General features: G+C 38.6%; 2 non-coding genes across 2 annotated transcripts; one reads left to right on the top strand and one right to left on the bottom strand.

Moving 5' to 3' along the window:
- Positions 1-1,330: 1,330 nt before the first annotated feature.
- LOC141413212 (small nucleolar RNA SNORA51) lies at positions 1,331-1,458 on the bottom strand. The gene has a single exon (XR_012438020.1). It is a non-coding gene; the product is annotated as a small nucleolar RNA SNORA51 (small nucleolar RNA).
- A 6,035-nt stretch (positions 1,459-7,493) lies between these two features.
- LOC141413129 (U6 spliceosomal RNA) lies at positions 7,494-7,600 on the top strand. Its single transcript, XR_012437952.1, has one exon. It is a non-coding gene; the product is annotated as a U6 spliceosomal RNA (small nuclear RNA).
- The last annotated feature ends 18,714 nt before the right edge of the window (positions 7,601-26,314 follow it).

The following is a 26,314-nucleotide window of genomic DNA, read 5'->3' as shown; positions in this document are numbered from 1 at the left end:
AAAATACCATAGTTAAACCCACTAACAACTTAAAAAGGAGGGAGAAGGCGCAAGGATGGTTAAGAAAAAGTAATATAGGTGAGGTAAATTTGATCTAAGAACATTATGTGCATATTGAAAATATCACAATGAAAACTCTTTGTGCAATGAATTTATGCTAATAAAAATATTTAAAAGCCTAATTATAAATACATGTTTAAACATTACAAGAACACAATTGATATGTAAAACAAAACAGTTGGCATTTTACCCCCAGGAAAAGTTATATAACTCCCTAATGTTTTAAAATTTGAAATATACAACAGGCTAAAGTAATGGAAGCTTATACTTAAGATGCATTTTACTAGGTGTGATTGATTGCAATTTTAGGTAAAGGTCAAATGCTGTCTAAAAACATTCCCTGCAGGAATGATTTTCTAATATGCTTATTTGAAGTTTTATTCAACTGTGTTGAACATGAGAAGGAAAATATAAATAAGCTTTATTCAAGTATGGATACTGTAACAGCAACAAATGTGATTCCAGAAACGTGATGTTGACAAATTGTTGTCACTCAGTTCCAGGAGATATCTGTAGGCATGCAAGTTATGGATAGAATTTGGCAAGGCAGTGCTGCTTCTGAGTCATTGTGTGCTCAAACATTACAGTCACATTTCCTACTGTACTTTTACTGACTGTTTACTCTACTCTCTTCAATTTATATAATCATTTAGATAAGGTTGATGTTATAAGAATGCCTTTTAAACTAGATATTCTTATAACAGTATCTAGAGGTGAAAGGAACTCATCACCTCATTTTAAAATGTATTCAATGGTGCCAAAATTGACCGGGGCAGGTCCAGTGCTTCCTGCCATATTCCTGAATTTGTATGATAACTTATGATTGCTCAGAAGCTGCCACAACATTTGTGGCTTTGATTGGGTGGAGAATTCCCAAGATCTTGGCTAAGTTAGGCTAACTTGACTCAAGCAGTCTCTCAGATACTGATTAACTTAGTCATCGATGTGATTCAAAAGTCCTGTACCAAAAGTCATTATTCACAGTATTCATCTTGGAAGAGCCTGTGTTCATGCTATTGTTTCTCAAATTACTTTTGTAATTGTGCATGTGTGTGTGTTTTGTATAGATTCAGAAGTGAAAAATGTTTATTTTGATAATAGTTCTTTTTTTTTGAGTCAGGGACTTGTGTATAGCTCAGGCTGGCTTCACACTCATGATTGTGGCCTAGTCTGGCCTGGCACCCACAATCCTTCTGCTTCAGCTTCTCCAGTGCTGGGATTCCATGTGTGTGCTGACATGTGTGGCTGAGTTTTTTGTTTTTCTCCTACCCCATGTCTCCCCATTTACAATACAGACCAGGCACAGGGCCTGGGCTGAGGTGCATAGGGGGTAGATTTACTTTGCCTCATCTTTCTATATAGTCAGGGTAAGAACCAGCCTGTGGCAAACACCAGACCTGTTTTTTTTTTTTTAAATATAACTTTTTACTGATTGTAAAATTAGTAGAAGTTTATCATAGTATTAGAAAGTGATATCCTTCATATTGTGTATATTTTCATATAACATATGTCTTTCATAACATGAAAAAATTAAACCTATAAGATTTAAAAAAATTGTGTGCTTTAAATGATTGCCAAATATCATTATGTATACATGCCCACAATTAAGCAGCTTATAATTTTCTAAGGAGCATCCTAATTTGATGATCTTTGACCACTTCTCCAAATCTCTATTATGATAGAATTCTGAAAGTAAAATTATTGACTGGAGGTGTGGCTCAAGCAGTAGAGCACCTGTTTTGCCTGTGTGGAGCCCTGAGTTCAAATCCCTATCCCACCAAAAAACCCAACAAAAACAAAAAACCAAAAAGCCAAAGGCTATGAAAAATATGGAAGTTGTAGACCTTGCTTTTGGGTCTTCATAAGAAATCTGTTCAATTGAAATTAAGTAAGCTATTTGGATTCCACCAGATAGGGATAGGACCTGGAAGAATGGAGCTTCTTTCTCCCTCCCCTTAAAGATTAGGGTGATGGTATTGCTGCTGATCATTCACTTATCTTTAAACAGTCATTGCTTGTGCTCCCTGGTCATGGAATACAGTAAGCCTACTTTATTTGCAGATTTATTATATAGAATTTTGACCAAGCATGGACCCCCCTCAAAAAATAAAAAGTAAAAAAAAAAAATTAAAAAAAATTTCCAAAACAAAACTTTTAAATTCCTGTGCTTGCATCACACAGCTCAGTTGATGAAAAGGCACACTCAGTCAGTCTTGCATTAAGGTCAATTGTGTCCAAATCATTGTGTGATCAGCTGTTTTCCTGCCCTTAATTTTGTGAAAATATCTACCTCCCCAAAAGCAAATGGCGCCCCAAAAGCAAGGTAAAAGTAAATGCGTTTTTGTAAGGGATGAAGTAAAAATTTTAGATTTGTGTAAAGGCGGAATGTCTTTGGTGGAAATTTTGTGGCTTTATAGAAAAAATAAATCAAATATACCCAGACAGTACTGAACTGCGTACATCCTGAGCATTTATGTTTTTTCCTCAGTGGTGGTCTCGTTGGAATCATATACCTATCAGTTCCAAGAGTCTTTTTAGTTTTTCTCCTTGCTAATATATGTGATCTGTGTAACTTGGCCTTCTTACCACAGAGGATCTAAAGTGTACCTTTGTGATTTTTGTCAGTTTGCAGATGGCATTTGAAGCCCCATATATTGATGAAATGGTCTAAGTAGAGTGTATAGTGTAAAAAGTAAAGTCTAAAGATGGAACTCTGAAGAATATCATTTAAGGATCAGGCTTCCTAAGAAAACTGCTCTGGGGACTGAGAAGGAGTAGGCAACCTTGTGAGATAGCCAGACCATGGAAGATCATGGAATACAGGAAAAGTGAACATTTCAATTGTATGGAGGAATTAGAGGTGTCCAATGCATCAAAGAGACTCAGCACAATAAGAGAGGAAAAGCACCATGTATATCGACACAGTTGTTCCATTACTTTTGGGACACTACAATCAGTAGACAAGTGTGCAAGATAAATAGAAGAGGGAAACTGAATGGGTGATGAGGTTGAGGGTGTGGAAGTCATGGATGAGCAGAAATTTTACTGAAGACTTGACATTCAAAGGAAACAAAAGGAATGTAACCACATGAGAGGTCAAAGTAGGGGTTTTCTTTGAATTGAAAACTACTTCGGTATAACAGGAAGCAATCTATAGAGAGAGAATGGTTGAGGACCCAGGAAAGGTGAGGGAGAGGCTGATGACTGGAGATATCTGAGGAAGTCAGGGAGTGGTATCAGATTTATCTCAAGGATAAGGAATGATGCCTCTTCTAGTTTGACAGGAGGACAGAAGCAAGTTGCCTGTATGTTTGACTTAAGGAAGAAGATAATAGTTGAATAAATCCCTGAGTGGTGAATCATCTTCCTCATGATTTTATGGTTTAAGAATAAGAAGGGAGGTAGAAGAAGAGCAATGAGTGAAGTTGTTTCAAAAAAGCAACAATGGGGAATGTGGAACACAGAATGGTTGGATAGAACTGAGAAACTATCCTAGTAATTATCAACTTATAACAGTCCACAGAAAATGGGGTCAGCTCTGAGTGCTGGATCTATTTCTGTCTTTTATTTATTTATTTTACTATAAGACAGGTATTTATTTGCCAGGCACACAGAATAATGTGAGAAATAGAAATGCTTGCATACTCCATTTTGTGTGTATGTGTGTGTGTGTGTGTGTGTGTGTGTGTGTGTGTAAAAACACTCCTCTGCCTCCACAAAAAAACCGTCAATTTCCTTCCTTTCCCCTAAATCCCTGGTTGGAATGGAAGCCACCCTTCCCCACCCTGCCCTCTCCTCCTGCAGCCCAGCACTCAATACAGAACGTGGGGCTGTGCACAACAAACGCGAGGGCTTTCCAAAGCTAGGTCCTGTGGCGGGTGACAGAAACGCCCCTGGAGACCGAGGGCATCACGCCAGAGAAGGTTAAATGAGCTTTACATGCTGAGGCAGGGTCTGGAAGGCGTTAAGTAGAGGAAGGTTTTAAATTAACGTTCCTCACTGCGAACGGGAGAACCGGGGCTGGGGCGGACCTGGGAACAGAGACGCACGCAGGGCGATTCTTCAAAGGTGAGAGGGGAACGATCGAAAAGAAAATAAAACTGAAGCAGCCCTGATCCTTTCTGTTGACTAAGGAGGAACTCTGACAGCTCTGCAGCCTGCAGGAGAAGCTGGGGACAACTAGCGCGGTTCCTGAGGCCAGGGCAGCATCTGTGGCGCCAGGACACCTGTGTGCGCCTATTTCTGTCTTAGAAATTTTTTCTGGTGGTACTGGGCATTGAACTCAGGGCATTATACCTGCTAGATAGGCACTCTACCACTTGAGCCACTCTGCCAGCCATTTTTTTTTTTTTTTTTGAGACAGATTCTTACTATGTAGCTCAGGCTGGCCTTGAATTCAAAATCTTCCTTGAATTCCAGATTTTTCTTGACCTCGACATCTTCTTGCTTCAGCTTCCTGAGTGTTTGGATTACAGGTGTGTATCACATCACACACCTGGCTGGCTGTTTCTTATTTAGCAATCTATCTTCCAAATCCACCAGAGAACCTGGCACGTAACAGGCACGTTAAGTATTTTTGAGTGAATAATTGTTTTGTATTTTTTTTCTGATGCTATTGAACAACGTGGCATACAAGATGAGATTGCAGGAAGTTGGCATGATTCAGAGTGGTTCTCTCCCTTTAAATCTGAGTGTTTTTATTACTTTACTGGATGCACTAAACTGTATTACTAGAGGTAGTGGTAGAAATCATTCTATTTCAATTACCTTTTTGGTCTTTATATATAAAAAGAGAAAAGAATCAGTTACCTGAACCAGATACTAGACAACAGCAGGTTATGTAAGGAGAAGTCAGGCAGGGATTAACAAGGAGACCTGGTAGAGAAAGAGGAATCTATGGGTGAGAATGTGAAATGATGGTTCAGGGTCAGGGATTCTAGGGCATGGTCTCCCTAGAATCCTAGAAATCGATGCAAAACTACGTTCCAAATTGCAAGATTAAACTTTGGAGCAGAAATTTTGAGGGACATGAAAAGGATTCTCTAAAACTGGAATAGAATTCCAAGATGAGGATTATCAATTCAGGTCAGGACCAAACATAATCTGAACATTATGTAGCAGGCGTGAGTGTTCTGAATGATAAGCCTCTGTTTGAACTCAGGACCTACACCTTGAGTTACTCCACCAGCCCTTTTGTATGAAGGTTTTTTTCGAGATAGGGTCTCACAAACTATTTGCTTGGGCTGACTTTGAACCTCAATCCTCCTGATCTCTGCCTCCCTAAAGGACTGTTTTTCAAAGAGTCCTGATTCTGTAAGCACAAAAGCTAAAGGAGTTTCTGGTTAAATCTCATAAATTTCTAACCCACTACAGAAGAAAAATCTCCAAAAAAAAAAAAAGATTTAAGTTATTCTAAGGGGCAAGAACAACCTTCTATATACATGACTATTGAAACTTTGTCATTCCATGAGAAAAAGAAAGATCATCCAACTTAGTCTGCTGATTATTATTTACAAATTCTTTATGACAGGTGAAGATGCTCAAATTCCCTCATTACTATTCATTAGTATAGCTGGAAACATTCAGGACTTTGGTGTGAATCATTTCATTAAGCTCTTTATTACTTTGATGACTGAAAGGCGGGTGAATCCTGAGTGAATCCTGAGACAGCAAAGGGAAGATCACTAATGGAGGACTAAGCAACAAAAGAGGATTAGTGCAGAATGCCCCTAAACTACCTCCGATTTTTTTATTTCTGGTACTGGGGATTGAACTCAGGGTTAGAATATAAATTCTCGAGTGGATTCTACTTGTCCCCTGCCCTTTGAAATGATAGCTATATTTCTGGATTATGCCAATGACATTCTCACACATGGAATCCAAATTTGCTGGTTACCCTACTGAAAGCTTATTTCCCTACATAGAGAACCTTGTGAAATAATTGATTTCTACAACATTTATATGGTAAAGCTCAATTAAGTGAATAAATTAATAAAGTGAATAAATTATAAGTAAATTGAAACATAGTAAATTAATAAAGCCTCAATGTAGTATGGTGTTTAATATATTCAGGACAGAGGGTTTCAGCTATTAAATGGATTGCAGTTAAATGAATTAAAAACAAAATAAAAATTTAAATGCTCTATTATTCATTAACATACTTTAGTGCCTCATTAATCTATTTTAGATCACTCAGGTCCATAAATGCCTATTGTCAAAAGCTGATCAAGTGGGAGGATTTGCTTTTCACACCCAGAGTCAAAAGTATACAGTAATACGTCTTAAGTCTATGGGGCATGAAGTGTCTTTGCTTGGAAACTTTTAAAAAATATTAGGAATTATTTTCATTTTTAGATAGAATCACACTTTAAAATTATCATTAAAAAATGTAAACATGAGGGCTGGTAGCGTGGCTCAAGTGGTAGAGCACCTACTCAGCAAGCATGAGGCCCTGAGTTCAAGCACAAGTGTTGCCAAAAAGAACTTAAATATGATATGAAAGACACTTCTAGGTTTTAAAGAACTCTGTTCCCTTCTTATCCAAAGCACTCTTAAAGTGAGACACATCAGTGAGTCAACCTAAAGATTTCCTGGGTTAAGACTCAGTTATAACTTCCTTTTTTTTTTGCTTTTGAGTAGTGTTGCTCATTGTCTGTCAGAGTTGAAGTTATTGTGTCCTTGAAATTAAGGGACATTTAAAAGAAGATACATGTTCCTCAATGATTTTGCATGCAGAATTACCTTTTTAAGTTTGTAAACATGTGGCTGCATGAGCACACAGATGCTACTTCTCTTCCCCATGACCTTGGGTGAGTCTCAAAATCTCTGAGTCTGCTTTACAATGCAAGGTGAATTATGGGGATGGCAGACTGAAGGACAATGACACTTCTTTTTGATATAATGGCCTCTTTTTTTTTTTTACTAAGAAGAAATGCAGAATAAGCAAATTGGAGAATAAAAGTTTAAATCTGAGGGGAGTAAGATGATCATGAGAAAGCAAAACAAAATAGATGCGTGTTAATTAGAAAGTCTCTGGATGAATGCATTGGAGATGTTTAAAGATGGTGACTCTTTTTTGTCACAGTAGTCAGTCTAGAGATTTTTGCTTTTACTGTGGGATGCTAATCTGATCCTGAATACTTGTCAGAAGAACCCGTTTTTACTGAGGCCCACCCCTGATTAAATGAGAGCTAGAGATCCAAATCCTGGGAGATCCTTACCATCTGAGGTCCTCTGTGTAAAGTAACCTGAGAAAGTGCAGGAGAAGTTTGATACCCATATTTGTAATGGCTTACATCTAATCCATCACAATCTTTTGTCAGATCCATCGAGAAAGGTGCTATGTGTCCTCAGGTAATTCTTGAGTAATCTTTGATCAGTGAATAGTCATATTTTCTTCCCACTTGGAGGTAGCTTGTCAGAAATAAAGCCAAGTGCTCACTTTGGCAGCATTTATACTAAAATTGGAAGGATACGGAGAAGATTAGCCTGGCCTTTGTGCAAGGATGATACGCAAATTCATGAAGTGTTCCATATTAAAAAAAAAAAGATATAAAGCCAAATTAAGGAGAGAAGATGAGCAAGGCATCCTCTAGGTCCAGTTATGCATTAATCCTGGGACTTTTCAATTTGGGAGCAAATAAATGCCCTCTTCAGCCTAAACTGGATTGAATTGTTTTATGTCATTTACTTCCTGAAGAGCCTTTTGTTTTCCTTTTGAGATGCTGTGAATAAACTCAAAGACTCCTGAATTCTAGGCAAGTACTCCACCACTGAGTTATATCCCCAGTCCCAAAGAACTATTTTTTTTTTTTTTCCCTGAGATAGTCTCAGGTTATAACATAGGCTGGCCTGGAACTTGTGATTCTCCTGCCTATCTCTCCTAAGAGCTGGGACCACACATGCATGCACAACCATGCCTGACTCAAAGAACTATTTTTCTTTTTTTTGAGACAGGGTCTTGCATTGTAGCCCAAGTTGACTTGCTGATTTGGAACTTGCGATCCTCCTGCCTTTACCTCTCAAAGACTTGTTTGTTTTTTTTTTTTTTTAAAGAAATCAGTGTGGAATGTTAGCCATTTATCTATCAGTGTTAATTATATGTTTCATTCTAAGATATTAATGACTGCAATATGTTAAAGTAGGAAAATGCTACTATATTTGATATAGGGATACATTTTAGATACGTCCTTATTTCAGAAATATTAAATACAAAAAATACACCTCAGAGTAAGGAAATCAGAAAACCTAAGCACTATTTTTACTTAACTACAGTAGATGAAATTATAGTTTTGATTCAATGAGAAAATTTGAGGGAAGAATGGGGGGAAGAAAACAGAGTGGAGATTTTGGAAGGGTCATTCTTTGGGTGAAATGAGATTGGAGGAAGGACTCAGGAAAATTAGAAACCATCATAATGATATTGGATGACAATACTTAGGTGCAAGAGGTGAGCTAGGAGTAAGGTAAATAGCTGTATTGTGCCTTGTGCTGGACATAGAAGATACAGTGGTCAACATGGCATTGGTGGTTCCTGTCTTCACTGGTCCACAGTCAGATTAGTGGATTTATGTTTGTTTTGAGAGTTACCTGCATCTCCTTTTTTTAGAGCTTCCAGCCATGCATTCGCAGTTTTTTCTTGTTGAATCTTCTCTTCCCCTTTGGAGCCCTATTAACATGATCACAGTAGCCCATGCTACCTCTCTCCAGAGAAACCTCCCCATCAGTCTCCTCCAAAGTTGACTTTTTTTTTCCTGCCTTGGCTTTCCAGGGGTCTATGAATCATGAACAAGGCTTTCTTTGTCTTCTATATGTGAAGGGTGGGTTTGTCTTACTCTCATATTTTCCTGGCAAAATGGAGACAGAAAGTTACCCATTCTAGCTTTATTTAATGAATGCATTTCTCTTAGAATATATATGATGTTTATTAAAATATTCTGGTATATGCTTAAATCTAGTTAACCACATCTAAAATAATAGTTGTTTCTATCATAAGACTATTACTGACTGCTAACTTTCTACATGATAACCCTTCTTAGAATTCAGAATAGGCAAACTTATCTTATAATCTCGTATAATAATTTCCTTTGTTTTATTAGAGGACACCAATTTGAAAGCCACTTGTGTGTTTTCTCTTCTTTTTCTTGGATGTAAGAATTTAACAGCTATGTTTTGTTACTTCATTTAACTTTTCTTCTTCTAAGTTTAATTTTTTCTCCTCCCACATTACTTGATTCTTATCTTTTATTCTTCCTCAGAAATTAAAAAAATTGTCTCTTTATTATAAACTTTTTCAAATAGACGTGCTCTAGAATTCAACTTGGAAATTGAAATGATTGCACAATTTTGAGAAAAAGTCAGTGTGTTTAATCATTCATACACTCATCCATCCACTGGTACCTTTCTTCATTTCACCAACAACCTTGAGCATCTTTTAGGAAATACACATAATGAGGAAGCACATTGTTTTCCAAACTATATTCAAAGATATTAATATATACCACGACAAAAGTGCTCCATGATTAAATTTGTATGGAATTTTGGGGTTTCCTTTCCTTTCCTTGAAAAAAAAATGTTTTTTCACATAGGTCTTGCTATGTAGCCCAAACTGGCCTCCACCTCTCCATGTAGCTGAGGCTGGCATCGAACCTCCTGAGTGCTGGCGTGTGACACCATGCCTGGCTTTGTGGTCTCCTAAACTTCAGGATAAAGTGACTTTCAAGGATGATGAAAAGCTCATTATTATGTAATACTTTCCAAACATATTTTAAAAGGATACTTTTCATAATATGTCTACTAACATATATAGGAGCCAATGCCATAGGAGGCTTAGTTGGAAAAATGCCTAATTAGTTAAACATGAATAAAAACAGCAGCAGTAGCAACCAAAATTGTGTAAATTATACCAGAAGAAAAAAAAAAAAAGTACTGTCAACTCTTATATGATTAAGCAGCAAATTTGAAAAGGTCAAAAGACAAACATGATTCACAACATAATTCTCGCTGTGTGGAAAAGAAAAAGAACATAGCATTTTTTGAGGAGGAGCCACACTGCTTCAGAATCAAGACAAATGTGTTTCAGCTGGACTACATGAAGTCTTTTTTTTTTTTTTTTTGTAATTTCTGAATGTTAATACATGTATATGGGACAGGAGAATATGCTGAGTGAGGTTTTCTAGAACCTGTGGTCCAGTAGTCAGACAACTTCGCTCAGTTAACAAAAGTGAGGTCTAGTGAAGCCAGCTGATGTGTGGAGCAGCACACAGAAAGAGGCAGAGTCCAAACATCAGAAAGATATAGAGAAGTCACTGGATATTCTCATATAAATATCTCTTTTACCCCTCTTTGGGCTCAGTTTGAATATAAAGTTACTGAGTCAAAAGCAAATGATTCCCATCCATCCATCCATCCATCCACCCACCCACCCATATTCTATTTATCTATGCATTCATCTATTTAAGAGATGTTCAATATCTCTTTTAAGACATAGTTTAAAAAATTTAAAAATTGTAATGGGATTTTCAATGCAGGCTTATGTGATATGTGTTTCATCTATAAAAGAAGCCTGAAATTTTGTTGGCTCAGTCACTAGGCTGACAGAATTCTTCATTTGTCTAGGATGTGAGAGGTAGAAATCTTCTCATGGTTAAGAGACCTTACAAATTAAGTCACTTTAGGAACTTGTCAACTTTCTAAGACTATTACATTGACCGACCCTGATTTTTCCATCAGACATAGAAACTAATCACTAGTTCAGTAATTTATTGATGATATCATAGAAGGATAATTATATGCTTATTTTCTTTCTGTCAAGAAAACAAATAATTACTCATTTATCATTATAGTATAGAGATTCAAATGAAAATTTTGGAAATGAAAATTTTCAACATTAAGAAATATTAGATTTTGATGGGCTTGAGTCCAGCTGCATAATCAACTTATAATAGTTATATGAACATAGGCAATTTACTGAATCTCTCAGAGGTTCAGTTTCTTGTAAAATGGGAAAATATTTGTGTATACCTTCCAAGGTCACGGTGAGGAATATATAATAAAAGAAAATTCACGGAACCTGTCACATAATAATTTTAGTTATTATTATGATGGTGATCAGGTATTTTATGATGAAGCATAGATTTATTGATGGCTGTAGAATTGTTCTTAAGATTGTATAAACATCAGAGCACTCATTTGTACTCAGATTAGCAAGGTAAGATCAACTCTTCCCTTCTCTTTATTTTAAAGACGATGGTGATTGTGAATCAACAGAAAGTAGATCTATATGAAAACAATTTATTTTCAAAGGATTCTTTTTTCCCCCAGATCTGACAGTCTCAGAGGATATTGGCATTCGGTAATAAAATTCTTTGCTTTTAATGAAGATTTGGTGCTTTTCAGAAATTTCTGTATCAAATCCATTAAGAATGTCATGTTCTCTTAATCTCAGTGACTGCTTTTAAATTTGTTATTATCTTAGAATTTGGGAGACTCTTTTTTAATTGAATAGAAGAAAAAGCAGCATTTTTAGCACAGAAGGTGGGAAACATTAGAAATGGAACAATGAGAAAGGGAGGAAGCAGTTCTATATAGGGTCAATGTGTTTTTCTGTGCACATTTTTAATGAACATAGTTGTCACTTAAAATGACTTTACTATATGTATTTTCTTACATACAAGAGAGACATTCATGGTACAAAGAAGCCCTCAAGAAGAGATCAAGTTAAATAACTTATTAGAGCAATTATTTTTATTGTTGATGGCATATATATGGAAAAAAAGAAATGAGCATTTTGTATCAACAAAAAATTTAAAACAAAATATCATGGTCCGATAATGCTTAAAGACAGTTTATCCAGACCATCAGAACCCCTGGTCTCCTTTAGGTTAATACTGTCTCTGGAGTTCAGTGAGCATAGACTGATTGACAAAAGACATGTTAGCATATCATATTTATTGGTTTATTTGCACCAACCTCAGCATGACCTATGCTTATCAGAACTTCAGAATCTCAGAAATATATATTATGCTATAGTCTCTAGTTATCCCAAGGATTTTCAAAAGATCCCACAAAATGACTAGTAACTCTCATAAATTGATTTCTACTTACTGATCATTTCTAAGTCAAAAGCTGAGTAAAAAATAACAACTCTCATCCAAGTGGGACAAAGTTAATTCTATATGAAATCATGACAGTAATTACACTGATTTTGTGCATATGTGTTCACAACAGGGTATTTCATAGCTTCTTATTTGTTCCACAAAATCTTATTAAAAGGAATAATTAATCAACCTTTATTTAATGTTAACATTTCATTAAGAGCAGAGATGGTTAGTGCTACTGTTTCATATAGACCCAGACATATCATTCAAGAAAGTCTAATTTACCTGCCTTCATTGATCTTTTCCTTTCTTAAAAAATTTCAAATGGAATCTCAAGTGAATAAATTAGTAAATTTATCATTTTCTCTATAATACTGTCATAAGGACAGTTTGATAAAATAGCTCATTATAGTCAATGATGTGAAATATGAGTTCCATCAGCATATTTTCATCAAATGCAACTACAGAAATTAGTTTGCCATTATCAAGGATGGTAGAATGCAAAAGTAAAATTAAGCATGCTGTTTTACTGAGTAAAATTTGGGATTGACCCAAGTGAATAAAAAATAAAAATTCTGTGGTGACAACATCAGCAAAACCAAGACAAATCACCTGCAATTAACTGACAAGTGATAGTCCTAGTCATGTAAGGAATGTTCAACTGCCATTCCCTCAAAGGTAGCCTTTAGGGTTATTATTTTTTATGTAGCCATAGTCCTGAGATGTGATTTTTAAAATTTTCTTTTGATAAAATAAGCTAATGCTAATACATAATGGAATTGCTATTTACAGCTGTTTATATGAACTAAGCATTTGGAAGCACCTAGTGTATCTGGATTTTGAACTTTCTTTTTTCTTAAAATGGAACACTTATGAAGTACTAATTTGAATTTAAATTATTTTCAACAATTATATACTAATTAATGAATATATCAATTATATATCTAGAAATATATATATTTGGTGAATGTACATTACTAATATTTGTGCATTTCATTTCTGATCCTTTTTAAAAGCACTTGATATGAGTGACATACAAAAAGTTGTATCTTTTCAATGAATACAACTTGAAGAGTTTGGAGATAAGTATGTACCATGAAATCATCAGTACTATCACCTCCAAAACTGTCCTCCTGCCTTTTTATTTATTATTATGATTGTAAAAAGAACATTTTTTTCCTCTCGTTTATTCATATGTGGGTACATTGTTTGGGCCATTTCTCCCCCCACTTCCCTCCCCCTCCCTATCCTGCCTGCTCCCCCTAGCTTTCAGGCAGAATCTGTTCTGCCTTTATCTCTAATTTTGTTGAAGAGAGAGTATAAACAATAATAAGAAAGACAAAGCATTTTTGCTAGTTGAGATAAGGACAGCTATACAAGGAGATTCCTAGCCTTGCTTCCATGTACAAATGTGTTACATTCTAAATTGATTCTTCTTGAACGGACCTTTTCCCTAGTTCCTGATCCCCTTCTCATATTTACCTCTGTTGCTTTAAAGGGTCTGCATTAGTTCCTCTGCAGTGAGGACCTTGAATACTATCATGTTTTTTTGTTTTTTTTTTTGGTTTCTTACCTATACCAATACCTCCCGTGTGTGCTCTCACCTTATCATGTGACCCAAGTCCAATCATATTGCTGAATTTACCCTAGATCTAAAGTCCGCATATGAGGGAGAACACACGATTTTTGGTCTTCTGAGCCTGGCTAACCTCACTCAGAATGATGTTCTCCACTTGCATCCATTCACTTGAGAATGATAAGACTTCATTTTTCTTCATGGCTGAGTAGAATTCCATTGTGTATAAATACTACATTTTCTTGATCCATTCATCAGTAGTGGGGCATCTTGGCTGTTTCCGTAACTTGGCTTTTGTGAATAGTGCTGCAATAAACATGGGTGTGCAGGTGGCTATGGAGTAACTTGTGTCGCATTCCTTTGGGTATATCCCCAGGAGTGGAATTGCTGGATCATATGGTAGATCTGTGTTTAGATTTTTAAGAAGCCTCCAAATTTTTTTCCAGAGTGGTTGCACCAGCTTGCATTCCCACCAGCAGTGTACAATGGTTCCTTTTTCTCCACATCCTTGCCAACACATGTTGTTGGTGGTGTTTTTGATGATGGCTATTCTAACAGGGGTGAGGTAGAATCTTAGTGTTGTTTTGATTTGCATTTCCTTTATGGCCAGAGATGGTGAGCATTTTTTCAAGTGTTTTTTGGCCATTTGAATTTCTTTTGAGAAAGTTCTGTTTAGTTCACTTGCCCATTTCTTTATTGGCTCATTAATTTGGGGAGAGTTTAGTTTTTTGAGTTTCCTGTATATTCTGGTTATCAGTCCTTGTCTGATGTATAGCTAGCAAATATTTTCTCCCACTCTGTAGGTGGTCTCTTCAGTTTAGAGACCATTTCTTTTGTTGTGCAGAAGCTTTTGTAAAAAGAACATTTAACAGAAGACCTACTCTCTTAACAAATACTTAAGTATTCAGTACAGCTTTGCTAAAGCAGATCTCTGGGACTTACTCATTTAATATTATTGATTCTTTCTACTCTGACTCTTACTTCCCCATTTGTCTCTTTCCACAACTCCTGGCAGCCACCATTCCACTCTTTGCTTCTGTGAGTTTGTCTATTTTGGATTTGCCATGTACGTAGTAGCATGTTCTTCTGTGCTTGACTTATTTCACTTGGCATGATGTTTTCCCTGTAGGTTCATCCAAGCTGTCACCAATGCCAGAATTTCATTCTTTTAAATTCTAAATAATATTCCATGACATGTACACGCCACATTTTCTTAATCCATTCATCTGTGGATGGATCTTTATGTTGCTTCCATGTCTTAGCTAATGCTGCATTGAACTGGGAACGAAAATATCTCAGATTCTGATTTCAATGTTTTTGAATACATAACTAGAAGTTTTCCAATCATGTGGTAGTTTTTTTTTTTTTTTTTTAAGTATTTTTGAGGAAACTCCATGCTGTTTTCCATAGTGGCTGTACCAATCTACATTTGCATCAGTATATAGTTGTTCCCTTTTCTCCATATCCTTGCCAACATTTTTTTTTTTCCAAGATGGTGTCTCACTGTGTAGCCCAGGCTGGCCTCGAACTTGAGATACTCCTTGCCTCTGCATCCAAAGTACTCTTTTTTTTTTTATATATGAAAATAGAAAAATGAAACCTGTTGAAATTATTCTAAGAAGGAAAGGGAGGAAGAGAAAGAAAAATGGAGGGGTAAATCTAAGATATATTGTAAGGACATATGTAAATTATATAATAAAATTAAAAAATACTGAAAAATAAAATAATAGCTATCATAGTAAGGACAAGGTATATCTCTTGGTTTTAATTTGCATTTTCCTGGTGATTAGTGATGTTGAACACTTTTTCATGTATGTGCTACCATTTGAAGAAATGTCTTTGGAGAAACGTTCATACAGTTCTTTTGCGCTTCTGTAATTTAGGTTATTTTTTGTTATTGAATTTTAAGATATAGTTAAGGCTGCCCTCCAAGAAAAGCCCAGCGCTGGGTGACCCATAGCCTCCATGGGCCTTTCTGGCCTGCAAACCACCTGAACTCAGCGACGGCTGGGTCACGTGCCCTTTGCGTTTTTCTCAGATATTCGTGCTGTGTAAGGATGCTTCACAGTACATAATATCCTCCTCTCCCATTCCGGGACCGGGTCCCTCATAATGGGTGCCTCTACGTCTTCTCTGCCGTCTGACTCCCCACTGAGATGCCTCCTCAATAATTTAGACACCTTGGGTTTGACCCCAGATATAAAACCAAAAATTTAATCCGCTTTTGCACTCAAATCTGGCCCACTTATCCTTTAGACAACCAAAATCACTAGCCCCTTTTTGGGTCTTTAAATCTCAACCTTTTATGGGACATATAACTACTGTGCACGATCGGGACGATGGGGAGAGATTCCATTATGTCCAAGCCTTTTCATACCTCCATCTAAATCCGGCTCTCTGACTTCAAATCCTCCCTCTGTACTTTCTGTTCCCCTGCGCAGATTCTATCAGCCTGTAAACCAGTTTCTAAATCAGCCAATTCCTCTCCAAACCTCCTCCTTCCCCATGTAAACAGACCATAGCTATCTCCTCCTATCTTCCTGAAAAACTTTCCCTGTTGTGGAGTTAAGCAAGCCACTCCTTGCCAATTCTGACCTCGAGGTGATTCCAGCTCTGAGAGAGCTCATGCTTTATTTGTTTCCTGAAAGCCTGCCAGTACCAATCAATGGGAGTAACCTGGAGACACAGGTGATGGCTAATCCCTTAAGTGTTTATCATGCCTCCAGGCTTTGCCTTCCCCTCCCTTACCTAAGATGTCTGTGCACCTTTCTGCCTCCTCCATGGTCTCACCACTTGTCCTCTGTCTCTGTCTGCCTTCCCCTCCCTGGGCTTACTGGGACCCTGCCTCCCATGAAGAACCTGTAGCATGGTACCTTATGACTTAAGTTATTCCAACTAGTTTGCCAGGCCTCTCAGTCTAACGTAACTTTAAGTCAGCTGCTTTATAAAAGTGCTTGTAAAAACCTGCATCTGCCACACTTACGCTCTAACTCCAACCCCACAAGGGGAAGAGGGAAAGCAAACAGGCGCACCTGTGCACAGGATGCCGGCATCTGGACACAGCAAAAATGCCTGCCATAGCTAAGAAAATCCATAGAGAGGATCCAGCAAATCCTGGGCCGCCAGCCACCGGCCACACGTGGCAATGGCTGTGGCCCACCACCACTTACCCTAGAATAAACACACACAGAGTACACAGGAAGGGGGGAGGGGTGACAGGCCACAGGATCAGGCCTAGGCAGTCAGGGTTATTTGTCTCAGGTGTGTGTGGAGGGAGTAGTGCCTTATGCAAGTCCTGCTCCTAGCCCCACCTCACACCTCAGGGCATCAGACCCAGCCCTTGTAAGCCAATTGTTAGCTCAAGGTTATAGGTCCAGAAATAACAAAATAGACATTACTGTGGTCTCTAAATTTCTCATTTAAAATCTTCTATACCTTTGGCCTCAGCATAAATTTTCCCCTCCAGATATTAACACTAGTTGTCCTGTATGGCACTGTTATTGGCCTGAAATGCCCTCTGAATGCCCTTCTCTAACTTTACAAATGATTTCTTTGTTAAAAAGGTAGCCTTTATTAAAGAGGTTGCCTGCTGTTAGCTAAAAGACAGGATCTTAACGTTTTGTTCTTTCTAGATGGGACCTACATCTTCCAGTCTTCTGGCTGGTAGATGTAGGAAGCTTTGTACTGAGGTCGGCCTCAGTATGCCTTGGGTGACCAAGAGAAGTGGCCTCCACAGGGTTCCTTAAATTACAATACCATACTCCAATTAGACCTTTTCTATAAAAGTAAAAAAAGTAAACTGAGGTCCCCTATACAAATTTCTACCTTCTAAGTCACTTCAATACTCAGAACCTCTTAATGAGTGCTTCCCTCTTCAACAGGCAATGGTAGGAAGAGGACAAATCGTATGTCCCCTTCCAGTTATCAGAGCTAAGGGAAATTTAAAAACATCTAAACAGCTGTACTGATGCCTAGACAAATACATTCAAGCCTTTAACTCTGTGATCCAAACCTTTCAACTGACATGAAAGGATATTATGCTTCTAGATCAGACTCTTATCTCATTAGAAAAGCAATGGGTTCTGGCCCAGGCCACTCAGGTTGGAAATGATTATATGGCTCAAGAAGTAGAGTGCTGCTTTACAAGCATAAAGTCCTGAGTTCAAGCCCAGTACAGCCAAAGTAAGAAATAATAATATTTGGGGCTGTGGAAGTAGCTCAATGGGAGACTGTCTGCCCAGCATGTGCAAAGCCCTGGGTTCAATTCCCCAGCATTACTTAAAAAAAAATGGTAAAGAAGATAAGTGGCATTAATGTCACTTCAGCCATCTCATAGTGGAAAAACATAGTTTAACCTAGACCAGATCGCTCATTCTTCAATTGAGGAAACTGAGGCCCAGAACAGTTCAGAGACCTGCTCTCCAGAGTGTCAGGTGTCAATGTAAAATAAGAACTTTACAGCAACAACCTATCAGAAAGCATACCACGGTGGACTCAGAGTCACAGGTGAGAGAGGTTCTCCTCAAAGATAAACTTCTAACAGCCCCAGATATTCGTAAAAAACTCAGACTGTGGCTGAAGGGAAAAGTCATTGAACCAAGTAATACAGCTAGCCATGTCTGTATTTACGGCTACGTCTGTAAGTCCGGGACCTTACTAACAGGAGAGAAAAAGATAAGAGACACCATGGCCTCATTGCTGCTCTCGGAGAGGGCCCCACCCAAGTGGGGCCTGTATCCTGAACTTGCTACCGTGGTGGACAGGAGGGTCACTTCTGCAGAGAATGCTTAAGGGGGGACAGCCCGGGAGACAGCCCTGCCCCCAATCGGGACCCTGCCCTCTGCAAGGGTAACCACTGGAGGTCTAAGTGCCCCTGTCACCAGATGGAAAGCGAAGTGCCTCCTATGGATTGAATGGGTCCAAGCCTCCTGTCCACACTCCACTTCTTGGCATCAGTGTTGAGGAGCCATAATGGCAGAATAACAAAAGGCCATTTTCCTCCTAGACAGTGGAGCCAGTTTCTCTGTTTTACCTTTTTCTCCTGGTCCCTGGTCCAATGACAAAAGTTATCATTTGGGGCAAATCTGGCCAGCCCCTAGAGCGCTAGTAGTTTACCTGGCCTCTGGCCAGCTCTTAGGGAGACCTCCTCCTCTGTCACTCTTTCCCCATAGTACCTGAAACTCCAGTGTCCCTGCTGGGATGGGATTTACTATCTCAATTAAAAGCTCAAATTCTCCTCCCCCCAGACAGCTATCTCTGCTGCTCCCTCCTTCAGGAACAAAGAAGATTCCACAGTTTGGACTGATGAGATGAGTGTAGGGTGAGCCAGGATGGCCCTCCCTATTCAAATAAAACTCAAAAATCCCTCACCGTTTCCACACCTAAAACAACATCCCCTCAAGCCTGAGGGATGATGAGGCCTTCTGCCTATCATCAATTCCTTAAAACAGCAAGGGCTACTAATGAGTTGCTCCAGCCCCTATAATAAATTTAAAATTCTTACAAAAGTTAATTTTAAAATACAAGTTACAAAGTAAACAACTGGAAAGGATATAGATAGGTAATAAATGTATTTTTTGAGAAGTTAAAGAAAAAGGAATGGTTTTTGGATGAGAAGGGATTTTGCAAAGAAGGGTTTGTCCTAAAGATTGTTTCAAATTGGAAAGATGAGGACAAACCATCAAAGGGTTTAGTATGTTGTATGAAGGTCTGAGTAAGTTTAAAAGTGTATAATGAAAAGCTTTGGTGTGTGATAAAGTTAAAGTTGAATATAATCTAAGAGCTGCCTAAAAGATTTTTAAGGTCGTGTTGAAGAGGAAGATAGCCTTGAAACAGGGTTGTAAAACATGGTAAACTGTCAATTAAAAGCTGTAACCTCGGACAGAGCTGTAAGGAGTTGCCCATTAGAGCCATGCAAAAGTTTGGGACCAAGATGAAAGGCACCATGCAGAGATAAGCACCCATTCCTGCCTTCCTTTGTCTCCACTTGTAAATAAACTTTCCAAAGCAGGCCTCCCCCCATTGCTCTTATCTAAACCTCAGGTCTCTAACCCACTACTAGCCCTACTTTATGGGAGAGCACATTCCTTGTAACCTGATACCCTGCACTGCCTTTTAAATATCCTGTGAATCCTTTGTTCGGGGCTCAGACACTGGTACATGTCTGGGCCCGCTAGCGTGAAAATTAAAATCTGAGTTCTCCACTCCTCCGAGTGTTGCTTGGTTTCTCCTCTGACTATATTGCCACAACAAATGGAGGCCCCAGCGAGATTCCAACCAACTGGCCCCTTGTGCCACCAGCTGGTGGCTGGGCTGTATCGGAGTAGGGAGGGACACAGGACTGAATGAGGTGGCGCGCCACCCGATGGTATTCCGGGTTCTCCTTCACCCTGGTGCCCCAACTCTCTGAGCAGTCTTGACCTGGCTTGGACTCCAAGGAGAAGTGGACCAACTCATCTGGCAGTCTTGTCCAGACTTGGTAAGCACCACCCCCGGGAAATCAGTCCTAAGTCAGGTCCCGTCCCACTGGAAGGAAGGGGAGCTTGATCCACTCCCAGGAACCTCCAAGAGTAGTTCCACAGGTCTGTAGTCAGGTCCCGTCCTACTGGATGGAAGGGGAGCTTAATCCACTCCCAGGAACCTCCAAGAGGAGTTCCACAGGTCAGGAGCTTCTCCCAGAGGGGGGGAAGGAAGGTGTTATAACTTTGGTGTGAATGTGTGTGTGTGTGTGTGTGTATGTGAATTTGTTTAAAGCATGGGCAAAATTTAAATTGCTCCTGGAATTCCAGCTCATTTTATGCGCGCTTAAATTGACAGTTTTTCTGGCATGCTTAATTTATAAAACTTTTTGTGTGTGCATGTAAACATCTTAAAAATGGTTCTTAAATTGATACTATAAGGTTAATATGATATTCAAGGAAAAAAAACAGGATATTTGTTTTAAAGATCTTTGTTATAAACTGCTTAGACTTTTACATTTAAATATGTAAACACCTTAAGGACGATTCTTATTGTAGAGTAAACGTAAAAGTTATTACTCTGTTCTACTGCTACCTTAAACAACAACAACAACAAAAAACAAGCTTTCAAACTTATTTCAGTCAGGCATCACTAGGATGCAGACACTCAGGGGTTAACACTCTGGCTTAGCTAGGAAGGAAAAAAAAGAGGCTACAGTCTGCAACAAAGTCTTAAAATTTAGGTAGTTAAAATGACCTTAGCCTGTTTCATTCTGTCATAAATAAAATCTGGGATTTAATTCTCTCTTATAATATATGGGTCTATTAACAAATGAGTTTTCTATAAATTGCTTTTATACAAAAAAATAATTTCAGAGTTGCTTTCTTTCTTGTTTTTTTTTCATGCAAATATAAGGCTCTAAGTTAAAAGATTTTATGAGTTATTTTCAACAAGTAACAAAATATATAAAAGGTATCAAGGATATGGTTTTTTTCAAAATAAATAAAGGGTTAAAAAATACCTTTAGATAAAAAAGAGCATAAAGACCAGCTCCCCAGAAGATACAAAATAAATTGTCACAAAGATACAGAGTAAATTGTCATAAAATGATACAGCTTATAGATGGTATATAACTAGTTAAAGTTAACTAAAATCCAGTTACATTAAAGGTTTTATAACTTCAAAGTTTAATGTACTGATGTTAAACTAAAATTTAATTCTCTAAGCTCATAACAACAAGGCTACCTTAAAAATATTATATTGGTCTAGATAACATTTACAAAAATTGTCTTATAATTGTTTTGTTTTGTCAAGATAACTCAAATTTTTGATACTCCAGGTTAATCCATAAATTTGTCAAGATAACAAGAGTTTATTAAAACACAGAGAGACAAGAGGCAGCTGAACATAGGGAGTACTGCTGCACTGATATGAGGGTTAAGACAGATTTACTTATGTAAAGCCAAAGTGCACCTTCCAGATAGGATGAAAATAAATAAATAAATAAGTAAAAACTCCAAGAGGAGCACTACACTGGAAGTCAAGATCTCCAGTTTTTATTAGACATAACAGAGTGGAGATGTTAGTCCTACTCCTTCCACATGGCAGGTGGAGGAAATTTTTCCCTGAGATGACCAGATTGGGGCTGTTATTTTAGGGGGGGGGGTTCCATTGACTGTAGGTGATGGGATTCTGCTATATGTCAAGAGCCATCTGTTAATGTCAACAATCTGGGATATGATTTCTTATCAACATCTGAGCCATGGTTCTTGGCCACTATGTTTCCTAACTTCACACTTAGTCCCCATAAATATTTACCTGTGTTCTGTGGTGATTTTTGTCAGGGTTTTAACTACTAAGGTAACTGAGTCATGTTCATTTAAGAGTTGGTTTATGTTGGGGTTAACAATGAAGACAGCCATGTTAGGACTAGACCCCCCCCACCCCTTGCAGCTGGCTCACCTTTGTCATCCTGGATATATGCCAGGGACAGCTGGGCAGACAGTGACTTTCCTGGTACTTTTCCACTAGCCCCCTATGTCTAGCCCAAGCCTGTATATGGCAATGGGCTCTTGCTGTCTTGCTGGGGTCCCCCTCCACAAGGCTCCTGCCTAAATAATAAACCCTGTACCAGTGTTTCAGCTGTCTCTGTGCCTATTCCATGCCTCTTATTTTCTAACAGTTATGTAAAACTTTCTAGATGACCTCATGGTTAAACAACTGTTGTCTTAGATGATTCTAATACAGTTTGTACCCTATGCTAGTTTGTGACTGGGCTGTTTGGGTTTGCTAAAACTGTTCTTTCCCCCTACAACTGATAAAAATCTAAAGTTTTACTTCAAGAGCAACAACTAAATTAATATGTGTATTAACCTCTATAGAGTTGTGATGCTGTTGCTGGTTCCTGTGTATTAAGTATATTTGTATTTTCAAGTATATCAAGTCTTCTACAATACAAAATTTAGATAAACATGGTAACAAAAAGCTAGTGGTACTGATGTACTGTTCTGTTGGTTGCTAAATTGTCCGTCAAAATTTTAACCATGGCTCTTTTAAGTTTTTGTCATTTCAGTTCTGATCCTCCTGGGACATTTATAATCAAGTCCATAAAAATGACTAATGAGTGCCTATGTGTCAACCAAGGTAACTACTTAGACATCTACTTTTGTTAGATTTTGTTTTGTATTGTACTTGTCTAAAAGTGCACTGCCTAAGAGCCATTCCTTCTAAGCCTCTTTGTTGCTTAAATTTGGCCAAAAGGGTCTAGTTGGCACTGACTCCCACCTGATCTGCTCATTATTCCCTCCCAACGTGGGACTGAAACCAAACAAACAGAATCCAGGAAAAAGCAGCCAATCAAGAAAGATCTTCAGTCTGCAGCCATACCACCCTGAATGCACCCAATCTTGTCTGATCTTGGAAGCTAAACAGGATCAGGCCTGGTTAGTACTTGGATGGAAGACAGATCTTCAGAAGAGACTGTTCGGAGACTAACAATTTGGAGACAAAGGGGGGAATGCCATCAAAGTTCCAATGGAGTCATTGGTGCCAGACCTCTCAAAGATAACCAAGGCCAAGAGGATTAAAAAAATGGTTCTTATGCATGTGTGGCTATCTGACATTAAAGCTTTTCCAGACACAAACTCACATTTTTAGACAGGGTCTTATACTTAAATAGAGACAAAATAACTATTTTTACTGGATCTAAACATGTCCTTTAATACTTAAAGATGGTGTTTTAAACTTTAAAAAAAAAAGTTTTCTTGGACATATATACTGACAGTATATTGTTGCCAAGGTAATTCTACTCAAAAAAAAAAAAAAAGGAGAGATATGATATATAAAAAATTATAAAGAAACTACTCCAACCCAGTTGTATGGGTCCCCATCTAGTAATGTTGGCAGCTCTTAGGACTGTTGAAGTTACAGGAGTCACTCCCGGGACTCATCACTCCTGAATAAAAGGACAGCTGCCCCTGCAGAGCCCAACGTCTGACAGGCTCGCCATGATTCAACTAATACCCCTCAGATTAAGGTTCCAGAGAACTTCACAACAGCATGCCATCACTGTTGAGATCTCCAGCCCTGCCCCAGCCATATCCCGGAAGCTGGTTGGTCAACGCATGGCAGAAGCCTGATGATTCATTCACCAGGACACAGATGTATCCTCTTCTCTGTCACCCATACCTTATCCTGCTGATTAGCATTGTGCAATCTGTTTACACGAGGACTGGCTGTCACTGCTCCCCAAGATTGAAATGTAAGCCAGAGATTACTGCTGGCCTTCTGTTACCTCCTCATAGTAGGAAACCTTACTGCTGTTTGGTGTCGTCTGTAGCCCAGACTCCAGTCTCAGGCATGAGGTCTCTGATGTGTTATTGCCTTCTGACTCTGCTACATTTTGAGGTTGTCCAATTGGGAGGCTGGGATGACTGCTTGGCCTGCATAAGGCCGCCTTCCTTCCAGGGAAAACTGAGGTATGCCTTCACCTTTTATCAGTATCTGTCACCCGTGTGCAGCATATCAATCTCTGAATGCACCAGGAGAGGGATGATTTACTATAAAGAAAGCTGATAGCCTAACTGGGTTACAAAAAAACAAAGACATTATAGGGCATATGGATTGCTGGGAGAAAGACAGGGACACCTTAAAGTCATAAAACAGTGGAGGAAATAAACCTCCTTGTGCCACCCTACCCTTCTACCCCACTCCCATATCAGTTTACTACTAAAGGGAGAGCCACAGATCTAGAGAGGCCACCCAGAGGTGATTACCTAGGTGGACCTGGGCCAATAAAAGACATTGATCTGCCACCACCATGACCCCTGTTAAGGCTTCCTTCTAGGACAGGAAACCTTAACTTGGAATCTCAACTGTACAGCTACCGCCATTCGATGTACAGTTGACAGGCTATGATGCACCAGCCTGGGATTCTTCCTTGTCTGAGGGACCCTTGCTTACCAGTACTTGCCAGCTGACTGGAAGGGCATTTGCACATTAGCATTCCTCACCCCAGATAAACATAGTGCCTAACAATTAGACACCCCCACCTTTAATGGCTCATGTGCGGTCGAAGAGAGCTATCCAATTCATACCTTTATTAATTGGACTGGGGATAATGACTGGGAAAGGAACAGGCATAGGAGGGACTGCCTCATCAGTCGCCTACCATAATTAATTATCTGTGGACCTAACAAATGACATAGAACAAGTGGCTAGGTCTATAGTGACCATGCAAGACCAGCTAAACTCTCTAGCATCAGTGATCCTCCAAAACGAGAGTGGGTTAGATTTACTCACTGCCAAGAAGAAGGGCTTTGACTTTTCTCAAACACAGAGTGTTGTTTATGTAAAGCAGATAGAAATGGTCAGAGATATGGCTCATTCCATTACCTGGCCTCTCCTTATGCTTCTATTGACACTTATGTTTGGTATGTGCCGTCTTAACGCTATAACTAACTTCATTAGCTCGCAATTGGAGGTGATAAAGTTACAGCTCCTGGTAACACAATATAGGTCTTTGGGACAAAAAAAAACCTTATAAGATTTCTAAAGTCTAGTGTTGATGCTTGTCCATAAGTGGAAAAAGCATCAAAAGGGGGGAATGAAGAGGAAGATAGCCTTGAAACAGGGTTGTAAAACATGGTAAACTGTCAATTAAAAGCTGTAACCTCGGACAGAGCTGTAAGGAGTTGCCCATTAGAGCCATGCAAAAGTTTGGGACCAAGATGAAAGGCACCCATGCAGAGATAAGCACCCATTCCTGCCTTCCTTTGTCTCCACTTGTAAATAAACTTTCCAAAGCAGGCCTCCCCCCATTGCTCTTATCTAAACCTCAGGTCTCTAACCCACTACTAGCCCTACTTTATGGGAGAGCACATTCCTTGTAACCTGATACCCTGCACTGCCTTTTAAATATCCTGTGAATCCTTTGTTCGGGGCTCAGACACTGGTACATGTCTGGGCCTGCTAGCGTGAAAATTAAAATCTGAGTTCTCCACTCCTCCGAGTGTTGCTTGGTTTCTCCTCTGACTATATTGCCACAACAGTGTCAAACTAAAATCAAATCCTCTATGTCTATGAAATAACAAGGTTATCTTAATATTGTTCTGCTCTGAGTAACATCTACAAAAAAACCGTCACAGAGAAAGATTTTATCAAAGAAATTATTTGTGTTTTCTGCTGATCTTGTCAAGCTTTAAGTACTACTAAATCAGAGTTCATTTACATATTTGCTTATGTGTCTTACATGACCACCTTGTAACAGTGTTATGTTATACTTTATCTAAATATGGTACAAACATTTAAAAGGTTAAAAGTGTCAATTTATATAAAACAATGAGCTAAAGCTCTCTTTTATCCAAGAGTGTTACATTTAAATCCTGACAGCCCCTGCCTCCCACAGGTCACCTACCTAGGTGTGGCCTTAAAGGAACAGACTCACTCCCTGAGTCATAAATGCATCAACCCAATCTTCTATTTCCCAACCCCCTATACCATAAGACAGCTTACTGCTTTCCTGGCAGTTATAGGATTTTGCAGAATTTAGATCCCTAGGTATGTAGTCCCTGAACAGACACCTTTTTATGCTCCTCCTAATATTCCTATTTGGGTCTTAGAT

The sequence above is a fragment of the Castor canadensis genome, chromosome 10 (genome assembly GCF_047511655.1).
Source record: "Castor canadensis chromosome 10, mCasCan1.hap1v2, whole genome shotgun sequence".
Lineage (NCBI taxonomy): Eukaryota > Metazoa > Chordata > Mammalia > Rodentia > Castoridae > Castor > Castor canadensis.
The sequence above is the reverse complement of the archived record's forward strand: the minus strand, read 5'-3'. Positions and strand labels throughout refer to the sequence as shown.